Source organism: Thermobia domestica, chromosome 6 (assembly GCF_964235325.1).
Source record: "Thermobia domestica chromosome 6, izTheDome1.hap1.1, whole genome shotgun sequence".
NCBI classification, from domain to species: domain Eukaryota; kingdom Metazoa; phylum Arthropoda; class Insecta; order Zygentoma; family Lepismatidae; genus Thermobia; species Thermobia domestica.
In genome coordinates, this window is record NC_137459.1 from 182,798,818 (window position 1) to 182,823,983 (window position 25,166).

General features: G+C 39.2%; 1 protein-coding gene across 3 annotated transcripts in view; it reads right to left on the bottom strand.

The window, feature by feature from the left end:
- LOC145688349 (cadherin-like and PC-esterase domain-containing protein 1) overlaps positions 1-25,166 on the bottom strand; it is a 1,309,510-nt gene that overhangs the window by 791,111 nt on the left and 493,233 nt on the right. The gene's annotated exons all lie outside the window — the stretch shown is intronic.

Sequence of the window (25,166 nt, forward strand, 5' to 3'; positions counted from 1 at the left end):
AATCATGATACAAACATGCCACTTAGTAATGTAGTAGATATATACCTAAGAATGAAATTTAGATGTAGACCCCAAAAATCAAACCCTTTATTTGCCCCTGTGACGTCATCATACAACATGGCCGACATGGGCATTACAGAAACACAATAAAGGCACATAAACCGTTGATTACAAACGATACATTCTATATTTTGATGTGATGAACTGAATTATGTCTTGATTAAAGTCTTCTACATTGCCATAATAGAAAAAAGTATCACTATATAACGAGTATTAAGCAGAGGCGGCTCGCGAGGGAAGTCACAGGTAAGATTTGGATTTTTCTATTAAAACTCAAAGATGGAGACTTTCCTAACTTACTGATTGTTATATATAACAATTATTATATTAATTAACTTTTTTTTACTTAATTTGAAGAGAAAAACTAATTTTTACCGGTGCAAATTCCCTCACAAGCTGCCTCTGGTATCAAGATTATCAAGAGTGTGCAGATTACACGATATTTCTTTCCCCTAACACTAACATACCTCCGTCACTCACAGATCACTAATTTCCATTGAAAGTATTTGTTTGACACTGACCATCGCACACACCAATGGTGTGCAGGGAAGAGATAATTTAGCACATTTACATGCACGCAAACACAGTGATTTACACCCACAGTGAACAAGCTCTTGACAGTGTTCAGACATTTCTTTCAGTAAAGACCATAAAGGTGAGTATGAAGCACCAGCTTTCTTCCAGCCCCATTGCTGAGGATCGGGTATATTAGGTTTTAACTTATGCCACTGAGACCAAATATTTCCACCTTGAAACAGTGCTCGTTTCACATGCTAAAGAAGTGCCCCCTCAGTTGGAGGCACACTCCAGTGAACGACCTTTCTTGGTGACGAACATTTTCCGACATTCGTTAACACTCTCTGCGTTGCTGCTGCGATCATACAAGTACACAGTAAAGCGCTGCACTTCTCTAAAAGAACTGTCTGCAATTTCCGGAGGACACTGTGAAAGCTCCATAAATGCATCAGTGACATATGAGTTTGCTTGCCAAGCTTCCCAGGCTGTTTTCTTCCCACATCCTGCAAAGGCTGATACCGTATCGCAGCCAGTGAATGCTTGCCCGAATGGAATTGCTTTGCAAATCTTGGTTTCAAGCTCTTTTGCATACTCATGGACAGGAAGGTCTCTTCGATTCCTTCCAACTCCGTAATCAATCCATAGATGAGACAGGGTTAGGTTGGGAAAGGCATGTAAAGCTAGCACCACCACATCAGAATGAACTGTTCTAATGATAATCGATTTCTGACCAAAATCACTGGCCTGTTTGGCATGCAGAAGTAGTCGCGTATCGGCTTCTTCATGTGTACAGGGTGCGAGTTTGGAAACATCAACATTGGGCGTGCTCCATATGCCAGTGTCTTTAGTGCAGACCACAGTCTTGCCTTCTGGTGTGTCAATATTTGACAAGAAGTCTGCAATGAGTTGGAATAACCCTTGTTTGTTGTCTTCATTATACAGAAACATGGTCCAATTTTTAGGAATCCGAGTAGAGTCCCCAACTCGTATTCATGGCGAAATCTCTCGTTTTTGACGCTCTTCACTTTTCAGGCTGCCTGGTAGATAGCGGTCAAAAACAAAGTCCACTCTAGTTTTGTCCGTGAGGATTGATAATATATATGGTTTCACTTTCGTATGAAAGTAATCTCGAAAGGTTTCTGTAGGAGATGATTTCAACATGTGTATGACAGCAGAACCATCAAGTATCACACATGTGGCCTGGGGAGCATTATGCTGGGAATCTCCGAACTTTTCCAGACAAGTAACAACATCTGACTTAGTTCCCTTGCGAATGAAACCATCGTTAGAAAGTGGTGGAGTATACTCCAAATTTTCATGAGCGTAGAAGTCAGAAAGATCGCCTTGTCGGCTCTGACAAGCAATAAACATTCGGCTGAAAAGACAACAATCATTTTTCATGATATTAACCTTGCGGTGTGCGGCAGTGGTCTTTGTGATTTGTTTGCGGTGGACGGCTAGATTATTTCGATGAATTGGTTCAAAAAATGATTTACTGCACTGCATTAAGCGTTCTTTTTTAAAGCTGTCGTACTGGTCTCTGCCGAGCTTTTCAGCATTGTACACTGATGCAACTGCATCTTCGCTCATAATGACGTCAGACACTATGCTTACAAGGTCAGTGCCGTCTTGCGTGAAAGGATTTCTGTCGTCTTCTGAAAATGTACACACTAGCCTTGAGACGTCTTTTACAAATCGTTTATTGGCAGCCGCAGTGTCTTCGTGATGTGTCTGACAATCACCTTCATCAAGTAACAATCTGTATTCTTCTTCAAAATTGGAAATGAGATTGGCAATAACTGGACCAGACACCATCCACTTCAAGAGCGCTGAAGGATTGTCAATTATTCCAACTGCTCCAACTTCAGACTTGACGACTTTGTCGCATTGTTCATGTATTTGATCATGACCCATACAAGAATAAGGACGACTTGTCTTAGTACCAAGGAAACCTCCTCGCACAAACTCTTCATAAATGGTAGGATGTCTGCAACTGAGCTCCTGTAATGACTTAACAAATATTGGCATCCAACGTGCGTAGTGCGTGTGGTCCAAGGCGAACATCCAGGGACACAGCTCTGATAGGGAACTGATGTAGAGTTCAAAATCTGCAAAACGCAAGCTGTGCAAGAGTCTAAAGAGAAGCATTTCAAGTTCCAATACTGTGTACCAGTATTTAAACTGAACGAATTCATTCTGTCTAATTTTAACCCACTCTTTAATTCTTTGGGGACAGGCGATGCACTCTCTGAGAACGGGGGGGGGGCGGTGGCTCAGTGGTAGAGCGGTCCCTGGTGCTTGGGGTCCCTGGTTCGATCCCAGCTCGCGCCGTGTGGACTTTGTGGTGGACAAACACTGTGCTCGTGGGTTTTCTCGGGGTTCTCCCGTTTCCTCCCACTATCTTCATTCCACCATTTCACTCATCTCTCATGATCACCGTCTCCTTTAGCCTAACCGGCATAAGCGTGGGACGTTAAACTTAAAGATTTCATTTCATTTTTCTCTGAGTATGCTTTCTTCAGCATTATGTATAGGGCTGCAGATGTCACTTCGTGAGCATATCTCGCTCGCTTCACGTGGAATCCATGTAAGCAATTATCTGCTTTACCAGTAGTGGTTACGCCTGCTTCCACTTGAAGATTAGTCCACCCACTCTCAGTCAACCAGTTACCCAACATTTCTAAGGTTGCCATTTCAATATGAAGTGGACCCATAATAACTACCATCTTGTTTTCCCCATACTGAAGAGGATGGGACCACTGAACTTGCTTCCCTATAGCAAAAACGGGTTGATCACAGGTAATCACGGGGACTTGGGAAGGATTAAGTGATGACACAGTCTGAATGATTATCTCAAAGCAATGACGAATCATGGCAGGCGAGTTTATGGAGTCTGGCAACAAGGGTAGTAGAACACATCGACTTGTAGGTTGAATCTTACCACGAAGTTGCTGGAAATGGAAAGCTGCCCAGGTAATATGTTCTTCGGAAATACTGCCGTTCTCTGACAATAATCTCGATTGCTTTCTACCACATATTTGATAAAATATCTTCCTGTAGCGGTAATTCAACACTATTAACGGTAGAAAGAGGCACATATGATTTCAGCATTGACATCTGAGGAACATTTGTGAACTATGCAGGCAAGTCACCTTTGCATTTGCGGGACCACTTGTTAATTATAACCCCAGTATCGCTGCGAGGATAAGATGGCTGAATTATAGATATCCCTATACCGTGAAATGCTTGCGTAGAGGTTGCTGACGACGGGTTGTGATCGATATTGTCTATGGCAGCACAAGTAAAAACGCCTGCTTGAAGGTTACTTGATGTACTCTCTTCTTAGTTTCAAATTGTTCACACAGTGCATTGGTCATGGTGGCCGATACCTCCCGAACTCGATCATATGATACACTCTCAGCTACTTTATTCAGTCTATCTATAATCCCTCTGTTCCGCGTTTTTGAATGGATCATTAATCCAATGTACAGGGGCAGGGGAGTCTCGCTAGATAGTGGATGACGTACATTTCCATGTCCTTGCTTTCTTTCTCGTCTCACTGCGTTAAACCGGAGTAACTGAGACACTGACAGCGCAGCAAGGCTTACATCAACAGTTTCTTCATTTGCAATATTAGGACCTTCAAGAATCATCCGTACAAGTGTTACTAGTGATTGTGGAACTGATTGCTCCTTGCAAGCTATGGTAAAATGCCCATTGAATTGTGGGAAAGCTTTAAACATGTGCTTCCGCACGATGGATGCAGCCCTAGCCAAACACATTCCATCATCTTCTGTATTCTGTAAGCAAGCACCGTAGATCAATTCTGCAAAGTCTCCCTCACTCAGATATATACCTGGACTTTTGACTATTATAGTTCCATTACTTGAGGTCCAGGTACTCCGCCCAGTTTTAAAGGTTGCAACATATTAAATTGAAGATGACATGTTTCCAACAATTTTTCGCTCTTTACCTTTCTTTATTTCTGCAATAATAACGAAGTTGGCCGATTTCAACGGACTTTTGTTTCACCCTGTATAATACTAATTACAGCATTCAGTGACAAAAAATGAACCTTTTATTAGCAAATATGAGTAATAGGAATTCAAAATTTGATGTGAATCGTTTGTAATCACAGTTTTATAAGATTTTACTGTGAGAAACGGTGTTTCTGTAATGTCCGGGCGGCCATGTTGTATGATGACGTCACAGAGGCAAATAAAGGGTTTGATGTTTGGGGTCTACATCTAAATTTTATCCTTAGGTACTGGTCTACCACGTCACCAAATGGCATGTTTGTATCACGATTTGCAAGATTCTTCGGTTACCCTACCCCACTATAAGGGGTTTTGCATGGGAAACAGAAGAAATTCTTTTTCGTGAAATTATATTTTCCGCGATGGAACGATCCAGGATTTGTAGATCAAAATAAGATATTAAAAAACCTAATTCGTCGGATATTATCTCGTACTAAATTTTTGATTTTGAATTTGAATATTTCTGAAGAAATTGAGTTTATTCGCATTCTCGCACTGATTTAGGACAAGAAGAATATGAAAAGAGGTAAACTGAAGTCCGAAGTCCAAAAAAGATGCTCGAGAGCTTCTTCACAAACGAGATGTCCCTGCTTCTTCACATGCGCAGCCACTTTGAATCTGTGGTCGACGAGGAAGGCAACTTTGCATCGTCGAAACTGGCGAATTTCAAATGCATGAAGCATAATGGATCCCTGAAAAAGAGATCGATGTTAGTTCTTCAGATCCTGTTCCACCTTCATCTTCCTTGTCAGTACGAGGGTCATTACGAAAGTTTTCAGATGTGAAATAACTTACTTAAAATCAATTTAACACTTACATTTTCTCAAAGTATTCACCATTACACTGTACACACTTTGCATCCTCGAAAGCCACTTTTGGAAGCAGTGTTGCCAGCCTTTTTCTTCAAGTGTTGAAAGTTCGTTCTCGTAAGCCACTACAGCTTCTTCAGGGCTGCAAAATCTCTTCCAACGCATGCGATCTTTGATCCCGGGGAACAGAAAAAAATCACACGGGGCCAGGTCAGGGCTATACGGCGAATGAGACATAAGTTTGACCTCCCTAGATTCTAAAAACTGAATTGTGATATTGACCGTGTGTGCGGACGCGTTGTTATGATGAAGCAGGATCCCACGCAATACAGTTATTGGACGCCGTTCCCGAAGCTTCTGGAACACTTTTGTTAGGCAAACAGTAGTGTACCGTTGAGCAGTAACAGTCCTTTGTTCTTCAAGTGGAACAGTAGCAACATGGCCAGATTTGGAGAAGAAAGTTGCGACCATATTCTTCCCCACACTTCGCGGTCGCTTCACTTTCATGGGTGGATTTTCGTCTGGAAAGATCCAAACTGTAGACTGGCGTTTATTTTTAGAGTCAAATTGATAGATCTAAGTCTCATCACCAGTAACAATGTCAGAGACGCGTCGAGAATTGCCTCCATCAAATCTTGCAAGCATTTCTTGACACCATTACACACGCATGCGCTTCTGCTGTTCAGTCAAAGTGTGAGGCACCCAACGAGATGAAACCTTCATGAACCGAAGATGAACATGAAGAATTTTTGTTACTGCTGGCGATCCAATGTTCACTGTAGATTCAATGTCCTTGAAAGTTGTTCGAGGATTTTCTCGAATCATTTGTTCCACACCGGCAATGTTTTCATCTGACACAGCTTTTGCAGGACGTCCAGCTCTCTCTCCATCTTTAAGCGATGTTCGGCCTCTTCTGAATTCACCAAACCACCGAAAAATTGTAGCACGGGAATTAGCAAGGTCCCCAAATGCCCCCTGCAAACGGTCAAGGCTTTGTGTCTCGTTCAAACCACTTTTGAAATCGTAAAGGATCATTCCCCGAAAAGGTTCCCTTTCGAGCTCCATTCTAGACAGCCGAATACTGCTCACATCAACAAACAAGTGAAGGCGACACGCCGTTGAAACATGCTTCGCTTCTTTGCTCTGGATACCACTACCGAACGCAATTGTTTTAACTCAAATACTGTGCCACAACAATGCGTATTTCAAAACTTTCGTAGAGACCCTCGTTGTCATCATATGACCGAAAAGGATAGGTGTGATCTCCTTGGGAAACGACAGTATGCAGTTTTGAAGAATTAGGACTGTTAATTAAGCAATCTTATGGGGTTAAAATATTATTACCATCCTACCATTTTCTAATACGTACCGGTACATTGATTTATTAGTGAAAAATACTACAAATATATTCAGAAAAAGAGCATTTTGTAATAAAATTTCTGTTATTAAAAATAGTTTTTATTATAATAACTCCCAAAATAAGGAAAATTGGTGACAAAACAAAAATCCAAAAGTGTTACGTAACGAACGGGGGAGGGGTTCAGCCTTGCATTACGAAGTGTGACAAGGGGGAGGGAGAGGATAAAAATTGGTCAAAAGTAGCGTTACGTAATATGTGGACGGTCCCTTAAGACTAATCATTGTGTGTATTGGTAGGTAGCCAAGCAGGTAGCTGCAGCCAGTCCAAAAATATGAGGGGGCGGTAGAAGTTAGGGGGCCGATCCAACCATATTATAGTTCATCATTATAGTATAGCAGTTCATTTGCAAGCCTACCGTGAATATTTTAGGGGGCATACGCAGGGTGGGTCCTGGGGGCCCGCCCCCCGAAATCCCGACTTTTAAAAAATGTAATCTACTTTTAGGGGCAATTTTAGAAATGTTCATATAATTTAGCCTCAAATTATATTTGGACCCCTCCAAAACGCTTTACGCCCCTCCCGAAATAAATTTCTGGGTACGTCCCTGTTAGGGGTAACAGTAAAACTTTAGGGGGGCCCAACACCCTAGTTCCCCTGTGGATACGGGCCTGCAGCCAAGCAACTAATCAAACACAAAAGCATCAATTGTCAGCTTTTTGAATGACAAGTTACATTTTCTCAGCACTAATAATTGAATGCTTTTTTACATAAAAATAAGTTTATTTTCATACTTTATTTTCGGATAACAAAAAACTTTATTTCATTTAAGTATGTTCTTTCGCTTCGTAATAATCTATTACCAAAAGACCATTAGTCAAAAAATATTTTGAAAATATCTGTTGTCCCCAAAACTAGTTAAGTCCATTAAAGTATAGCACTAGTAAACGGTCCACAATCAACTGCCAATGGTAACACGTATTAACATATTTTAATTTCAAAACAAATAATGGTGTTAAATCTGACCCCACGATAGTACATATGCAGTATAAAAATAAGGATATTAGTAAAGAGTTAATATGAATTATGTTAATAGGAAATTAAATTAAAAATAGTTGACTCTGCATAATCTAATTTAAGAAAAATAATGATAATAATAAAATAAAATAATACAATAATAAAAAGATGGTAATAAAAAGTTTTTTATTGTAATCCTGGATTGTCTCGTGTTGAACAACATGGCTTTCCTCAATACAGCCTCCAGAAGGGCGATAAATACGTATTATGAAGCACTCCAGTTCACATTTTTGGTTAGCCAACCACATATCAAGAAATGTCTCAAATTTATTTTTCAGACCTGCCCCCTCCCCCCCTCAAAACTTTCTGGATCTGTCCGTGATATCGGTTGTTGCCAATTAACTGATAATAGTCATAGCGTACCTTTTGAAATGTTTTCAAACGCTCTTTGCATAAGGAACAGTTTTCCGTATTCTTTATTTTTTCTTTTCTTTTTTTCGCCCTTTTACTGTGCTGGAAAGGGACTCCGTGAGCAGTGTTTGGCACACGACCCACTCGGGAGAGTAATGCTCCCAGAAGTACGTTTTTTTCGCGCGCTACTCTAGTCAGCTGTTCTAAGCGCTATCCTAGCCAGTTGTTTTAAGTTGGTCACAAAATTTATATCATGGAGTACAAGGGGAACAAAACGAGCCCTGCGGGGTTTCTAACCCGTTCCTACTACTACTACTACTTATCTGCACAAAAGTAAGTAGATCACTTTTTTGAATATTATTTTCATATTATTTTAATTTAAAAAGTGTTATAAAAATATTTTAAAAATGTAAAAAAAAATCCTCGACCCGGGTTTGAACTCACACCAAAAAGGACTTTCATTAATAGCATATAGCGCTAGCCCACTCGGCCACGAAGATCGACAACAACAAGTATTTGACTTCTGCTATTTAAATGCAACGTGGCAAGAAATTGATAACACCAACCAATCAGAACTGTGTTTCTCGTTCCTACTTCCGAGAGCATTACTCTCCTGAGCTAGTCCTTTTGGCACAAGCTATGTGCGAGCAGCTCTGAAGTTGAATGTTTTCAAGACCAAGGCCACCAACACATTTTGATAAGTACACTGTCGCGTGATTCACCCTTAGGGAGTGAGTATGCCACAGCAGTTGCATTGTGTGTTTCCGTATGATACTGAGATATTTCTTTGGCAGGAAAATAGTTTTGTATGGAACCAAAGACGACTGAATATAAAAACATTTAAAAGGTATACTCGGCCTGCAAGACTTACATGGCGGGCTTTACTTTGATGAATAAGGACAACCACTACCACAGTGCATGTTGTGGCACGAAAGTTGTGGTCTACGTGTCTGCCATGAGTTGGTCAGCTGTGTTTGCACACATCAGGCTTGACTTTCGTTTGTTGAGTACAGCACCTGAAATCCATTCATAATTCGATATGAAGGTTTCAACAAGTGACAGTTCTTGTGGATTGTTAATATGTTTTAGCTACTAAATGAGTGTCTTCATTATTCGATTTAAAAAGAACAAATAAAGCTTTTTACTTTGGGTTTTCTGTTTTCCAAGCCTAGAGGCATTGTAGAACACGTTATGTATGGTTTCACGCCTTTCTGCGTCGAGACATAGGAGGTGATGACGTCAAAACTTTAAAAAATATTTTGTTATTAGTCCGATATTTTTTTTTTATTTTTTGGCGGATTTACTTTTGCAACTAGAAGATTGAAATTTTGCACAAACATGCAGTCCACCGGACAAAATTTATCAGATTTTTCAGGTGATCCTGCGTTAACACTGGGGGTCCATAGGGGCAAAAAGGTAAAAATATTTTTAACCAAAAAATTTCTTTTTTTCGCGATTTTCACGCCTTAGATACACGATGGAGACATGTGAATGGTATCGTTTGAAAGCCAGTTCTGAAGAGAATTATGTACGACCCACGATTCTAGGATAAATAGGGATGTCTCAAGGAAACTTCTACAAAAGATCCTGTTTTATAAAGGAATCTGGGGTAAACACGTTACCACTACACCACCGATTGCTTTAGCCAAACTTTGTTTAACAAATGGTGTAGTGTTTCTTTCTGAGAACGACAACACGAAAAGTTCATACTGCAGATCAATGATGTCTTTGGAATGTCCTGGTAATTCCCTTGCCCTTTCCCAACCAACATTCGTAAATCGTCTCTATCATGATACAGGTGTTTGCTTTAATATTCTTACGTAATGCTTGTCCAGTATGATAAGTCGATTCTTCACAATCACATTGTAAAAATATTAACTTTGACGTGAATAAGATTTGAACCTATGTTAGATAGCTGTATTATGCATAAAGCCACTGCGTTACCCGAACACTTTCATGCCACCTGAAATTAGAAGCCAAATATTACTTACTTTAGGTGTGATCTTTGGAACGAATCAAAGTGCACAACGAAATTGATTTATTCGACGGCCTAGAGAGAAATTAGTGCCCACTAATAAATGAAGGAAATGCATATAATCCAGGAAAAATTACAGAAATAAAACATATTTTCAGTAATTTCGTCGTGCAAGTTCAAAAGTACGGGAATAATAATAATAATAATAATAATAATAATAATAATAATAATAATAATAATAATAATAATAATAATAATAATAATAATAATAATAATAATATATGTGTACATTCACACTATAGTAGTCTATTATTATTATTATTATTATTATTATTATTATTATTATTATTATTATTATTATTATTAGCATCAATTACCCGCTTCATTGGGTTAAATTGAGAAAAAATATTAATATGGTCCGTTACTCAGTCACTGTTTCGTGTTACTAAAGCCCTCTTTGATATCGGTCATTTTCGTTGTGTTTTTTATATCCTCTCCCATCCCTATGTTGTGGGGCACGGCATCTGCAGTGTCATTGTTGATCTCAGCAAGCCGGAAAACTGTGAATTCGACACTGATATTGGTTATTTCGATCATTTTTATATGTCTCTCCCTCCTCCCACTAGAGGGACTGAATTTGGATTTAAACAGCATCAGATGTGTCGCTATTAATCTCAGCGAATCCAAAAATTACAGATACACCACTTATACCAGTAATTTTTCGTTCTTTGTTAAATGTCGCTCCTCCTCTTTATCTCTTTAGTTCCAACGTCCAAGTGGAAACCATCTCAGGTTCGAACTTCATTTACGTTGAAAATTTGATCGTGATGGATCATTTGTTTCGCGAGTTATCAACTTTTATTTACACTTTTTAACTTCTCCCTCTCCTCAACCCTAAGCTATATCGTCAAAGTAAATAGATAAATGCTATCTAAGGCCCGAACCTGATCTGTGTTAAAAATTTAATTGAGATCGGTCGGGTGGTTCAAGAGTGATGAAGTCACAAAGATAGCCACTTTCATTTTCAGTTTTTTTTACATGTACCTCCCTCTCACCGACGTTGCACCGTCAAACTGAAATGACAAAAGTAGTCCCAGATCCGAACCTTATCTATGTTGAAAGCTTTATAGAGATCAGTTGGGTGGTTCAAGAGATTAGGAGCCACACACATAGTTACTTTCAATTTTATAATATAGGTTATTATTATTATTATTATTATTATTATTATTATTATTATTATTATTATTATTATTATTATTATTATTATTATTATTATTTGCTTACTTTTGAACTTGCACGGATAAATTACTGCAAAATATGTTTTAATTTCACAATCTTTCCTCGATTGTAAGTTTTCTTTTTTTTTATCAGTGGGCACTTATTTCTCTCTAGGCCGTCGAACAAATCAATTTTGTTGTGCACTTTGTTGCAAATAACGTTACAGGAAGAAGCCGATTCGTTCCAAAGATCAGGGCTAAAGAAAGTAATATTCGGCTTGAAATTTTAGATGGCATGATAGTGTAGGGGTAACGCAATGGCCTTATGAATAATATTGCTATCTAGTGATGAGCAAATGCAAGACCAAGACCAAGACCCGGGTGGTCTTGGTCTTGGTCTTGGTCTTGCACATGCGGTCTTGGTCTTGGTCTTGCACTGGAACCCTCGGTCTTGGTCTTGGTCTTGGTCTTGCACACCCAGTCTTGGTCTTGCTTGCAAGAGTCTTGCAAGTTTTGCTTTTAAGAAATCTATGATTTTCATAAGTAAATTTTACTCTGTATATAAGGGATAATAAATCCTACATTCCGTCAATATTGAGGAAAATACAATGTATGTTTCTAAATGCTGGGTTGAATGGAAAACGAATGCGAAGGTTTTAGAAATAGTAGCAGTAGGGGAGAAAAGAAGAATTTTAGATGTAATTAAGAGGAGGACATTGGCTGAGGAGGAACTGTATTATGGGGAACGTGGTAGAGGGAGGGGGCGAAGGAGATTATAGTTCAAGAAAGATATTAAGACAGAAAATTGCTACGTTAAGACGAAGAGACTAGCTGAGGACCACAGTCATCGAAGCTTCTCAGCTGCAGCAAGTGACCTGCCAATAATGGCAGAATAGCTATTATTATGACGATGATGACATGTTTAGCAATATTGACCAAAAAAGAGAGAAAAAATTAAAATAATAATAATTAAACCTCTTAATATTTTAGAATATGAAATGAAATTAAATTTGTGGGTTTTACGTCCCACGATTATGCCGGCTAGGCTAAAGGAGACGGCGATGATGAAAAATGAATGAAAATGGTGGAAAGAAGAAAGTGGGAGAAAACGGTAGAACCCCGAGGAAACCCACGCACACGGTGTTTGTCTACCACAAGGTTCATTTGGCGGGTGCTGGGATCGAACGCGGGACCCCAAAAACCAGAGCTGAACGCTCCACCACTGAGCCACCGCGGCCCCAATATTTTAGAATAATTTGAGTAAAAACTGGAAACGACTCAACTGTCTATGTCTTTTGTGTAAACTCAATGTATATAAATACTTTTGACCTACATTAGAAATACATAATAACGGCATCAAACTTCAAGTTATTTGAAATAAGTACGAAATCACTCTCAGTTGTGAATATAGATTATTTATTGTTGTATAATGTTATATCGTTGAATCCTAGATATGCCGTATACCTAAGGGGGCTATAAGTTATATTGATAAACAATTATTCAACGTATAAGCATCCACCTATGAAGTCAAACTTGCGGTCACATGCGTTAAGATTTTGTCAATGTCATGAAAATGTTATTTCAATATTAATTTTATAAGTACACATTAAAAATTTCCAACGGATGCTTGAACCTCAGAGCCAAGGTCATACTCATGTATAGTCGGCACCTATGGTGTACGGAATTGCCGATGTTCAATACTACATTTCTTTAGTTTTGGAAGAAGAACACCACTAATATGTTTTGAAATGAAATGAAATATTTACTTTAACGTCCCACGATTATTATACTGAGGCTAAGGGAAACAGTGATGATGAGAAATGGTGGAATGAAGAAAGTACGAGGAAACGGGAAAACCCACGCACAGGGTATTTGTTCATCAAAGAAGCTCACATAGCGCAAGCTGCGATCGAACCAGGGCCGCATGTACCAGAGGTGAACGCTCTGCCACTGAGCTACCGTGTCCATAACATACTCTAGTTTATTTTTGCTTATCCACTTCTTATGGACACAACTATTCGTATGATTTCCCAAAATCCAATCATGGGCCGTCGTGAATGATCAAATGATGATCAAAGTAAATCAGACACTGAAGTTGTTATAGCTTGTAACAATTCATAGAATTATTCTGTCAGTCGTCTCGTGAACAACCTATTCAAAAAACGACATACTGTAGCTATATGTTACAGGAGCAGATCGACTTACATGGATTGCATAAACTACTGGGAATACATTCACTTTGGCTGTATTTTTACTGGAGCCAAGAAGTTCACGTGAAAGATGTAATGATTTTTCCCTTTCCTCTTTACATTCTATAAAAAATCAAGTAGTGTGTATACTTGTGCAAGACTCTTGCGCAAGAGTCTTGGTCTTGGTCTTGGTCTTGCAGGTATGGTCTTGGTCTTGGTCTTGGTCTTGCACCCCTTGGTCTTGGTCTTGGTCTTGCATCGGGATTCCTGGTCTTGGTCTTGGTCTTGGTCTTGGTCTTGCATGCAAGACTCTTGCAAAAACTGCAAGACCAAGACTCTTGCGCTCATCACTATTGCTATCTACGAGAGCCATCCAGAAAGTGATACCCGTTTGCGCCGCTTGAAGCGCTGACGACTCGGAAAGCCGCTGGGCAAGGCCATAACGCGTCAGTGGCTTGTCTGCCTGCTCTGTGCGAGGTTGCGTGATGCTAGCAGTGCCTGTGTTGTGTCTGTGCTCATTTATAATGATTAAACGAATTGAGAACCCCGCCAGTTGTGAAGTGAGGGCCGTGATTAAATTTCTTAATGAACGAAACGTTCGACTTGTGAAATTCATCCCCAATTAAAGGAGGTGTATGGAGACAATGCGATGGACGAGTCGTCTGTTCGGCGCTGGTGTCGCAACTTCAACCTGGGGAGGGGGAGTACACACGACGAGGAGCGTTCAGGGAGACCATCTGTCATTACAGACGAACTACTGAGGTCAGTAGACGAATGAGTGAGGAACGATCGGCGCGTCACAATTGATGAACTCTGTGAACATTTTCCTAATGTGTCTCGACTTTCTGGCGGGAAAAAGATTTGACAGTGATGACGAACTTAAACGAGGCGTGACTACGTATCTCAATACACTGGTGGCGGAGGACTATGACCCTGGAATACAAAAACTCGTCACACGGTATGACAAATGACTAAATTTGCTTGGTGATTATGTGGAGAAGTAGTGTAAAGTATGCTCTTTCCAATAAAAATGTGTATATTTGTTAATATGTACTGCTGTGTCTTTATTGCACAAACGGGTACCAATTTCCGGATGACCCTCGTAGCATAGTGATTGTGAAGAATCGACTTATCATACTGGACAAGCAATACATAACAATGTGAAAGCAAACACCTGTATCATGATAGAGACGATTTACGAATGTTGGATGGGAAAGAGGACAGGAATTACCAGGACATTCCAAAGACATCATTGATCTGCAGTATGCAATTTTCGTGTTATCGTTCTCAGAAAGAAACACTACACCATTTGTTAAACAAAGTTTGGCTAAAGCAATCGGTGATGTAGTGGTAACGTGTCAGACTTCCAAATGAAAAATCTTGGTTCGATACTCCATCAGGTAGTATGATTTTTTCGCATAAAATGATGGCTGCAAAAAGATACTCATCTTCTGTTGGAGAACTTACAAGGCATCACTAGCGATAGTTCGAGTAAATAGTGTGTGCGTTCTATATCATACACTGCAATAGTAAGTATGCTTCATATTTATATTCGTCCCGTCCCTCTCTCTTTCTTTCTTGACGTTTCCCTATCTTTCTTTGCATCTTTCACTTCTCTAGCTCTCTCCCTCTCACACATACATGCAGTTCATATTCCAAAGTCAAAACGGAGCAGAAGCCTTGTCCGGGGAATCTAATTAACTGTTAACTTCGGCGACGTGTTTTTCGTGCTCTGGGGATAACATCGACGGCCCTAGTCATCTCTGACAGAAATACTGTTTAAACGCAAGGAAATAAGTAAAATCTCTTTTTTATCCTCTGGGTTACCGAATCTCAGTCGAATTACCGGTTCACTACGGATTTAAATTCCTCGATCCAGTGGTGGTCTATAACCTAACCAACACCATACGACTAACACGATGATGCGTATGAGCTCTTAGCGTGTTCTTTTTCTCTGTGCAAATTACGTTATATTTGGAAGAGATGAAATCAATGCTGGATGTTCGGAACAGATAACTCTTCGGAAAAGACTAGAAAATGGTACGTCTCTGGTTATTTGAAAATAAAATTTCATTTTACTAGTTCGACACAATATTTGTTCCCGTCCTATAATTCAATGTGTTTTATTCACGTTGAAATTTGAAAGATGCTACATCTATGAGAAACATGAACTTTTCCAACATTTGTAGCTTTCCATTACGATACAGTTTGGACTTTTAATATAGGTTATATCTGATAGATATTTAGCAATAAAATAGCACTCTTCAATTTTCTCTTTTTTCTTTCTTTCTCTTTTCTTTTCGTTTCTTTTTTCGTTCAGTTCGCATTAGTAGTCTGAAATGGAAGATATGACCAACGCTGTCTACTGGGTATATTAGAATGTATTTTGGATCATTACGTCCAACGAACACTACCGAATTTGCAATCGAACCACGCGGAAACAAAGCATGTGTGTTAAACCTTTGACATTATCCTAGATGTGTCTCGGAGATCTACAGTTCTACTTGAAATTGAGTATGCTATCCATTATGAAAGTAACGTAATAAATATTTCAAGGATCGTCTGTATATTCGAATAGTTCTGAAAAACTATGTAAAAACAAACATTATTTCTATATTACTGTTGGATTTCTGGAAACGGAACTTTATAATGTTAGGTTATTTTCTTACTACTTTTGAATTCTACAGTTTTATCTGTTCTCCCGTTACTTTTTCTTCTTCTCCTCTCCTTTCATCTTCTCTCTCTCTCTCTCTCTCTCTCTCTCTCTCTCTCTCTGCTCATTTCTGAATCTCTGTGTAATAGACATTCATTGGTTTCAATTTTTCATTGTGGGTGTTTCAGTTTCTCCCTACATCAACCTATGAATCTTGTTTCGTCTCTTTTTTGTTATTTCTTTTTATCTATACTAATACATGTATAGTTTGAAATAAAAATTGCGCTCATGTTGTTAGCTAATTTTAGTATGGAAGAGAAGAAAGGAGGTGAGAGAGGGGTCTCTTTACCTGACACGACTATGTGATAAGAAGATGTATATTTGGTGGCCTAACTGCACGGCGTTAGCTGTCGCAATTTTTTGATGCGGAGTTTACCATTTAAAAGGCTGCTGTATTGTGATAAAACGAGACCTGAAGTATGATCATACGATAAATAGGGATGATGCTGATGTCGCTTAATGAATGTTTGTAATTTACTTTTAAACATCGGACACCCTGTAAAACAGAGCATACTCTGTCCCAAACAGATGATGTGTCACAAACGTGTTCACATTCTCATTTGTAGGAATATTAAGGTATAAGTTAGTCTAAAAACATAACCTTTTATATTTAATAATATTGTGTGATATGCAATATGGCGGAATTCAAGATCGGTTCGAAGGTGACCACACTCAATGCAATAAGGCCAATTGTAACATTTTTTGCCTCCATCCACGCACGTCGTTATTATTGTTCTGTCCCAATACTTTTGACTAACCCTGTATACAGCTCCACATGTGTCTTCTGACTGCAAAATTAAACTAATCGCTTTCACAGAATATTTTTCATACTATACTTTGATCCAGGGCTAGAAATCGAATTTTAGAACTAAGGGGAAAATAAATAATATATAAAATAACGAGAATACAAACTCCGAAAGACGGAAGTGCAACCTTACTTTAATGGAGAATAACTTAAGTAATAGCATTTGTTGCAGAACAATCAACAACCAAACAAAACTTATATCACGATTCAAATTTCCTATTTGCTGGTAATAACTACAGATATTTTTCCTTCTTTTGCACAAAACCAACTTACCAAAGGGACAATATACACTTGTGCATGCTCGATTTGCTCTCGTGCTTTGATCTCAGTCTGTTCAGCCGTGCAACCGGGCCCTTTTGACGCGGGGCCTTTTTTAGTCGGGACTATTTTACGCGTGGCACTTTCGACTCGAACGGTATTGGTGCGCGGCCGTTTTGACTCCGGACCTTTTGACCAGTGCACTTTTGAAACAGTGCCCTTTTGACGCGGGCTCATTTGTCGCCGACTCCTTACCCGGGCTCTTTCTACCCGGGGCCGTTTTGACTTGGACCCTTTTGACTCGGCCCCTTTGGTCGCCGAGCCCTTTAGACGCGGGACCGTTTTTAACTAGGGCAGTTTTTTCATGGGGCCCTTTCGCCCGGGGCTCTTTTGACTCGGGCCTTTCGGTCCTCGCCCTTCTGGCATAGAATATATATTCACCAGCTGAAATGCGTTGGGCAGGGGGAAGTTATGAGTAAATAGATGATCAACGATCCAGGGCTCAGTAAATATACTTACGTAAGTGGTCATATATCTTTCTTTCTCCTGATTTCCACTCTTGATCTCAGGCTCTCAATCAGCACCTCCCCCACCCTGTTTCGACAATCACAGTCCGCCGCGAATTACATGACATGAACTTACGGGGTCGTGTTGCACGGGCCAAACAGCTCATCAGGGACCATAACGCTTTCGCACGCCGCAAATGATGCCGCGACCATGCAACTTGGACCGTTAAGGACTGGAAACGTATGATATGGTCGGATGAGTCATCCTTCACCCTATTTCCAACCACGGGCCATGTTTATGTGTGGAGAACGCCCAAAGAAACTTATGATCTGCAGTGTCTCCGCAGAACTGTGAAACATGGCGGCGACTCGGTGATGGTGTGGGCCGCCATATCATCGTTTTCATTGGGTCCTGTGGTCATACTTAGTGGATGAATCACTGCCAACGATTATGTCGCAATTTTAGGAGACCACTTGCATCCTATGGTCCGGATGTTGTTCCCGGACAATGACGCCATCTTACAGGATGTTAATGCATCCATTCACACAGCTGGCGTTGTTGCAGCGTGGTTTGAGGAACATCGGGATGAAGTTCAACACCTCTCCTGGCCCGCCCAATCCCCAGATCTCAACATAATTGAACATTTGTAGTCCGTCTTGGAAACACGACTCCGGCAACGATTTCCACCTCCATCCTCTCTCACAGAACTGGCCGATGCCCTGCACGAGGAATGGTGTAAAATTCCATTTGCTACCATTCACGACCTCTGTGCCTCCATCCCACGTCGCATCAAGGCTGTTCTGAGGGTGAAAGGTGGCCCGACACCATATTAATCTGGTAAGTTGCAATTTCGTTCAGGTGTTTCCATTTTTCTGTTCACCATCTGTATATATATATATATATATATATATATATATATATATATATATATATATATATATATATAATCAACTCTGTGTGGGGCAGGGCAGAGGCAGGTATGATTAAATACATGATCAATGACCAGGGCGCAGTAAAATTTGTTACACCACTGATCATATCTCTTTCTTTCTCCTGATTTCCAGTCCTGATCTCAGGCTTTTTCGCCGTGAAATTATATGTACCGGGCCCTTTTGACGCGGAGCCTTTTGAGTCGGTCCTTTTTGACACAGGGGTCTTTTGACTCGTCCCGTTTTAACGGAGGCGTTTTTGACTCGGGCTTCCTTTCGCGGTGCCATTTCGCCTGTAACGCTTTTGACCCGGGACCGTTTTGACCCGTGTCCTTTTTGAGGTGAGGTCCCTTTTGACTCGGACATTTTTGATAGGGGCTTTTTGTCGCGACGTCCTTTTGATTCCGGCCCTTTTGACAGCGGGGCTGTTTTGATTCTGATCCTTTTGTCGCAGGGCCCTTTCGAACCTTTTTATTCGGGCATTTCTATCCTTGTCCTTTGTCCGCGCCCTTCTGACATAGAAATATATATATATATATATATATATATATATATATATATATATATATATATATATATATATATATATATATATATATATATATATATATATATATATATATATATATATATATATATATATATATATAATATATGTATATATATATATAATATATATGTATATATATATATACCAGCTGAAATGCGGGCGGCAGGGGGAAGGTATGAGTTGGATGAACGATCAGGACATAATAAAATTAGTTACGCCACTGGTCATATGTATCTTTCTCCTGATTTTCACTTCTGATCACGTGTGTCAAATTAGCATACACACATTAGCCAACACGACCAAAAGTATACAATCGTTAGTGCTACGTTAGTGCTGGTTAGTGCTAGCTTCCCAACGTTAGTGCTGCTATACTTAAAAAATAGAGCAACTTTTTTGTTGTATGCCAACTTGACGTCAAGTTAGCATACGCATACACGAAAATCAAAGCACTAACGAAGTAACTATACCAATTGTTAGTGCTACGATAGTGCAGGTTAGTGCTAGCTTCCCAACGTAAGTGCTGCTATACTTAAAAAAAATAGACCGAGATTTTTGTTGTATGCCAACTTGGCGTCAAGTTAGCATACGCATACACGAAAATTAAAGCACTAACAAAAGTAACTATACCAATCGTTAGTGATACGTTAGTGCTGGTTAGTGCTAGCTTCCCAACGTTAGTGCTGCTATACTTATAAAAATAGAGCGAATTTTTTGCTGTATGCCAACTTGACGTCAAGTTAGCAAACGCATACACAAAAATTAAAACACTAACGAAAGTAGGACCAATCGTTAGTGATACGTTAGTGCTGGTTAGAGCTAGCTTCAGAACGTTAGTGCTGCTATACTTAAAAAATAGAGCAACTTTTTTGTTGTATGCCAACTTGACGTCAAGTTAGCATACGCATACACGAAAATTAAAGCACTAACGAAAGTAACTATACCAATCGTTAGTGCTACGTTAGTGCTGGTTAGTGCTAGCTTCCCAACGTTAGTGTTGCTATACAAAAAATATAGCGACTTATATTTGTATGCCAACTTGACGTCAAGTTAGCATACACATATACAAAAATTAAAGCACTAACGAAAGTAACTATACGAATCGTTAGTGCTACGTTAGTGTTGGTTAGTGCTAATTTCCCAACGTTAGTGCTGCTATACTTAAAAAACATATAGCGTTTTTTTGTTGTATGCCAACTTGATGTCAAGTTAGCATACACATATACAAAAATTAAAGCACTAACGAAAGTAACTATACGAATCGTTAGTGCTACGTTAGTGCTGGTTAGTGCTAGCTTTCCAACGTTAGTGCTGCTATACTTTCAAAACGTAGAGCGACTTTTTTGTTGTATGCCAACTTGAGGTCCAGTTCGCATATTTATATACAAAAATTAAAGCACTAAGGGAAGTAACTATACCAATCGTTAGTACTTCGTCAGTGCTGGTTAGTGCTAGCTTCCCAACGTAAGTGCTACTATACTTAAAAAATAGAGCGACTTATTTTTGTATGCCAACATGACTTCAAGTTAGCATACGCATGTACAAAAATTAAAGCACTAATGAAATTAACTATACCAATCGTTAGTGCTACGTTAGTACTGGTTAGTCAGGAGCGTAAATAAGGGACCCGCAGACCACGCATTGCGGGAGGGCAGGCCATCAGGTTCCCCCAAATAGTGAAGTTGGACGTAGAGGAGAAGCCCAACTACACGCTGTCCGTGGGGCATCCCCTTACGCCACTTTGGTTTGTGCTGGTTTTCCAACGTTAGTGCTGCTATAGTTAAAAAATAAATCGACTTTTTAGCAAAATTACCAACCGTAAGTGCGAATCCTTGTATTTTTTTACTTGAGTAGAAAGATACTTTTTGGTAAAGGATTTTCTTTAAATAACATATTGTTAGTTTGTTAGAAATTATTATTTCTTTTATTAAATCTAATTGTTGAAACAATGGTTTTATAATATCCATTTTGTCAAATTACTAATGTAAATTAAATTTGAATGTTAGAAATTTGAATGAGGTCGTGGATTATAACAATATTTGATTGGTAAATTTAAAATGTAAAATAATTAGGCGAAAATCCGTTTGTTTGTGATTATAATCAAATGGTAATTAAATATATTTTAATTGTGACAGTTATATCAAAGCTGACAGTAATAGTATCTATCATAACATAAATAAACTAGGAATGCAATGGATATACTCGATTGCAATGAAATGAGCTGAGCGAGCTTAAGCAACGTAATCAGTTTATTGTGACTTTTTAAAACAATCAGTATTTTTCATAACAATCGCACAATTCTTCGTCTTGACCTTTTGTTCCGGCTAAAAAAAGTTTAAAAAATCGTTAATTTGTTTTTAAACTGTGATTAAAATTGTAAATTTTTACGCTAAAAAAATAAAAGGGCTTCGCCGGAATTTTTGAAAATCAGGCGCAGATTTTAATTGTTGACAAAAAAATCACGTGAAAACTTTTTCCCCATGTTAAGTCTATGGAAGCGTTTTTCGGTGTTTATTCCTCGATGGTACATCGGATTTTTGATTTCGACCTATGTTGTCACTCAGCACGACATACTCTATCAGCGTGCTAAGTTTGGTTGAGATCGGCCAAACGGTCTAGGAGGAAGCGTTTTTCGGTCATTATTCCTCGATGGTACATCGGATTTTTGATTTCGACCCAAGTTGTCACTCAGCACGACATACTCTCTCAGCGTGCTAAGTTTGGTTGAGATCGGTCAAACGGTCTAGGAGGAGTTCGCGGACAACCAAACGGCTAACCCGAGAATAAGAGCTTCGCTCGCTCAGCTCAATTAAGTTGGCTCAGACAAAGGCGATAGTTTTAGCTTAAAATAAGTATTTTTAAAAAATAAAAAAACCCTTTTTTTTCTTTCTTTATTCATGGTGGACAGATTTACCACACACATCTAAGATAAAGTTTGCATAACGGTTTAGTATTGGTGTGAACGGAACATTTTATGGAGATTGAAACAGCCTGATGCAATAATTTGGAGAACGATCATTACGAATCCAAAACGGATTTTTCTACGTCTGTGAACTTGGCCCTCACTTAGGGCACTAACGATAAAATGACACTTGTTAGTGCTTCTTAGTGCACCAATCCAAAATGTTAGTGCTTCGTTAGTGTAGGTGATACAAGTAAGAAATCTTTGAGAGACCAAGTTCATGCTTCTCCATACTTCAAGCACTAACAAAAAATTTAGTTAGTGCACCAACCCATAACGTTAGTGCTTCATTAATGTAGACTCTAGGGCCAAAGCAATGCCGCGCTGGCCCCACTTGCAGCACTAACAAATAAATTAGTGCCAATCATCGTTAATGTTTCTAAAACACTAATAGTTTCGTTAGTGCTTCACTACCCTAACAGCACAAGTACATAGCAGGCATATGCCTATCATGTTCCCTCAGTTACATGGGAATGTGCCCAGTACGTGTCTTCTGTACCTATGAGAGAGAAATCAATGGATGGCAAGTGATAGTTACAGTCTATGTCCGCCCCTAGGCACATACCTGACATGTAACTGCGGAACGTGCCTAGTATGTTCTGGGTATGTTTCCCATGCCGTAAGCGCCATTGAACCACAAAATTACTCCCACAAAATATGTTAAATCGCCTATATGCGCAATGTGTTTACATTAAGGTGAGTCTAAAAAACACTTTAAACAAGTGAAAAAATTTACCTCAGGGTAGAGTGGGTAGGCAGGTGCCAACCACCACCCTTTGGATTACTAGCTGCCTGCTCTTCCGACTTGCCCCCGGAGGCGATGAAGAGAATGTCGCTTTTAGAGGGATAAATTGTTGAGGTCTTTTGAATTTGACTAATCAGAGTGCTCCTTTAACCGCGTATATTCGACGATAAACGTTTGGGGTCAGATAAAATCTGCTCGCCATGTAATTTTATAACAAAATGACGAGTATCTATTTACTTTATTTCATGGTTCTTCGATATTCACTTTCATGTGATCGACGACAGTTGTCATGTAATAAAGTTGATGCATTTGTTGCTTGAACACCTAAATGGCGCATGCCTAACACATCTTGTGCTGTTAGGGTATCTGAAACAGTATGCACCTAAGGGAAGTACCTAGAATATGACAGATATATGTCCCAAGTGACGACATAAAATTAAATGACGAGTGCGAAACTGAGCCAGGTATATAAACGCTATATTTGTGGTACATAGTTGCAAATATCAATTAGGTGTAACAAGTACCTAAAACTATAGGCAGCTGAAGTACATATCTAGCACATGAATATCATAATTGCTAAGTGTCGGGTACCTAAAAAGTAGCTGGGACACTTAAATGGCACATGCCTATCACATCTTGTGCTGTTAGGGTATTAGTGTAGATTGGCAAATTATATCACGAAACACCCATAAGAAATGCGACCGCGCCAAGGTTGGACGACGACAAGGTTGGATGGCGACAAGCCTGGACACTTTCAGGAATGTGTCAAGGCTTGTCGTTGGCCAACCTTGTCGTCAGCGACCCAAAATGAGATGTTTCCAGGCTTGCCGGGATCGACCACGACAAGCTTGGACACCTCAGGAATTCATTTGAGTCTGGCGCAAGAGGATAAATTGAGAAGTATCCAAGCTTGTCGTTGTCCAGGCTTGTCGTCGTCCAACCTTGTCTGCGTCCCATAAGAAATACATGAGGAATTTTTCATTGGGTGAAATTCCCACCAAATTCAAAATCAGTAATGATATCTTCTATTGCAATTGTTAGTACTTCGTTAGTGCTTGCTAGTGCACCAACTCCGAGGATTAGTGTTTCTTGTGAATGTTTTTTTTGGGGGGCTAGCCTGTAGTAGGCTTCCCCTAAGTTTCATTTTTTAGCGTCCATGCTATTTAGCCACTAATGTTGGGAGTTCTGCAAGAAAACCCACTAACGTAATAGTAACCATTAAACTATAAACTATATACCATTAAACTCATATAGCTATATCGTTAATAATATTTTGGAATTTGGCGGGAATTTTAGAAAATGTCACGTGTCGAAATTTAGCCCCTCACGCATCTCAAATACTACCAAAACTTTTTACATGGTTAGCGCCCCGTTAGTGCACATTACTGCACTAAACACTATCGTTAATACTATGATAGTTTAGGAGTTTTAATGAATAACTCTGGTGGAACTAAATTGAAATTTATCGAACTCTACAATAATTATCCTACAAAGGTGGAATAAACGCCAGAAGTTAGTACATCGTTATTGCTTGCCGAAACACCAATCATAGTTTAGGAGTTAGAAAAAATATAAGTGAATAACACTCGGGGCTAAATTTAATTTATCCAATTTTATAATAATTGTCCCCACAAAGATGGAATAAACGTCAAAGGTTAATACATCGTTAGTGCTAAAAAAATACTAAGCACGATAGTGCGATCATGTGACGATAGTGCTATCGTAATTTATGTTATTAGTGAATAACTAGGAGGTAACTCAATTAAAATTTATCGAATTTTACACTAATTGGATAAAAGTTGAAACAGCTTAAGTTAGCCCCGCCCGAGTTATTTATTACCAACAATACACTGACCACTAGTGATTATCTTATTTCTGTCTGAGAATTAGAGTAAAATTGCAGAAAATTTGAAAGATCTCAAGTTAGCCCCGCCCAGTTATTCATCAAAATCTCCCAAACTACGATAGTCTGACGTTAGAATTTAGATAGCACTAACGTTAGAGCTTTTTGGAGTGCTAACGAAGTACTAGCCTTTGACGTTTATTCCAACTTTGTGAGAAAATTGTTGTAAAATTCAATAAATATTTGAATTTAGCCCCGAGTGAGTTATT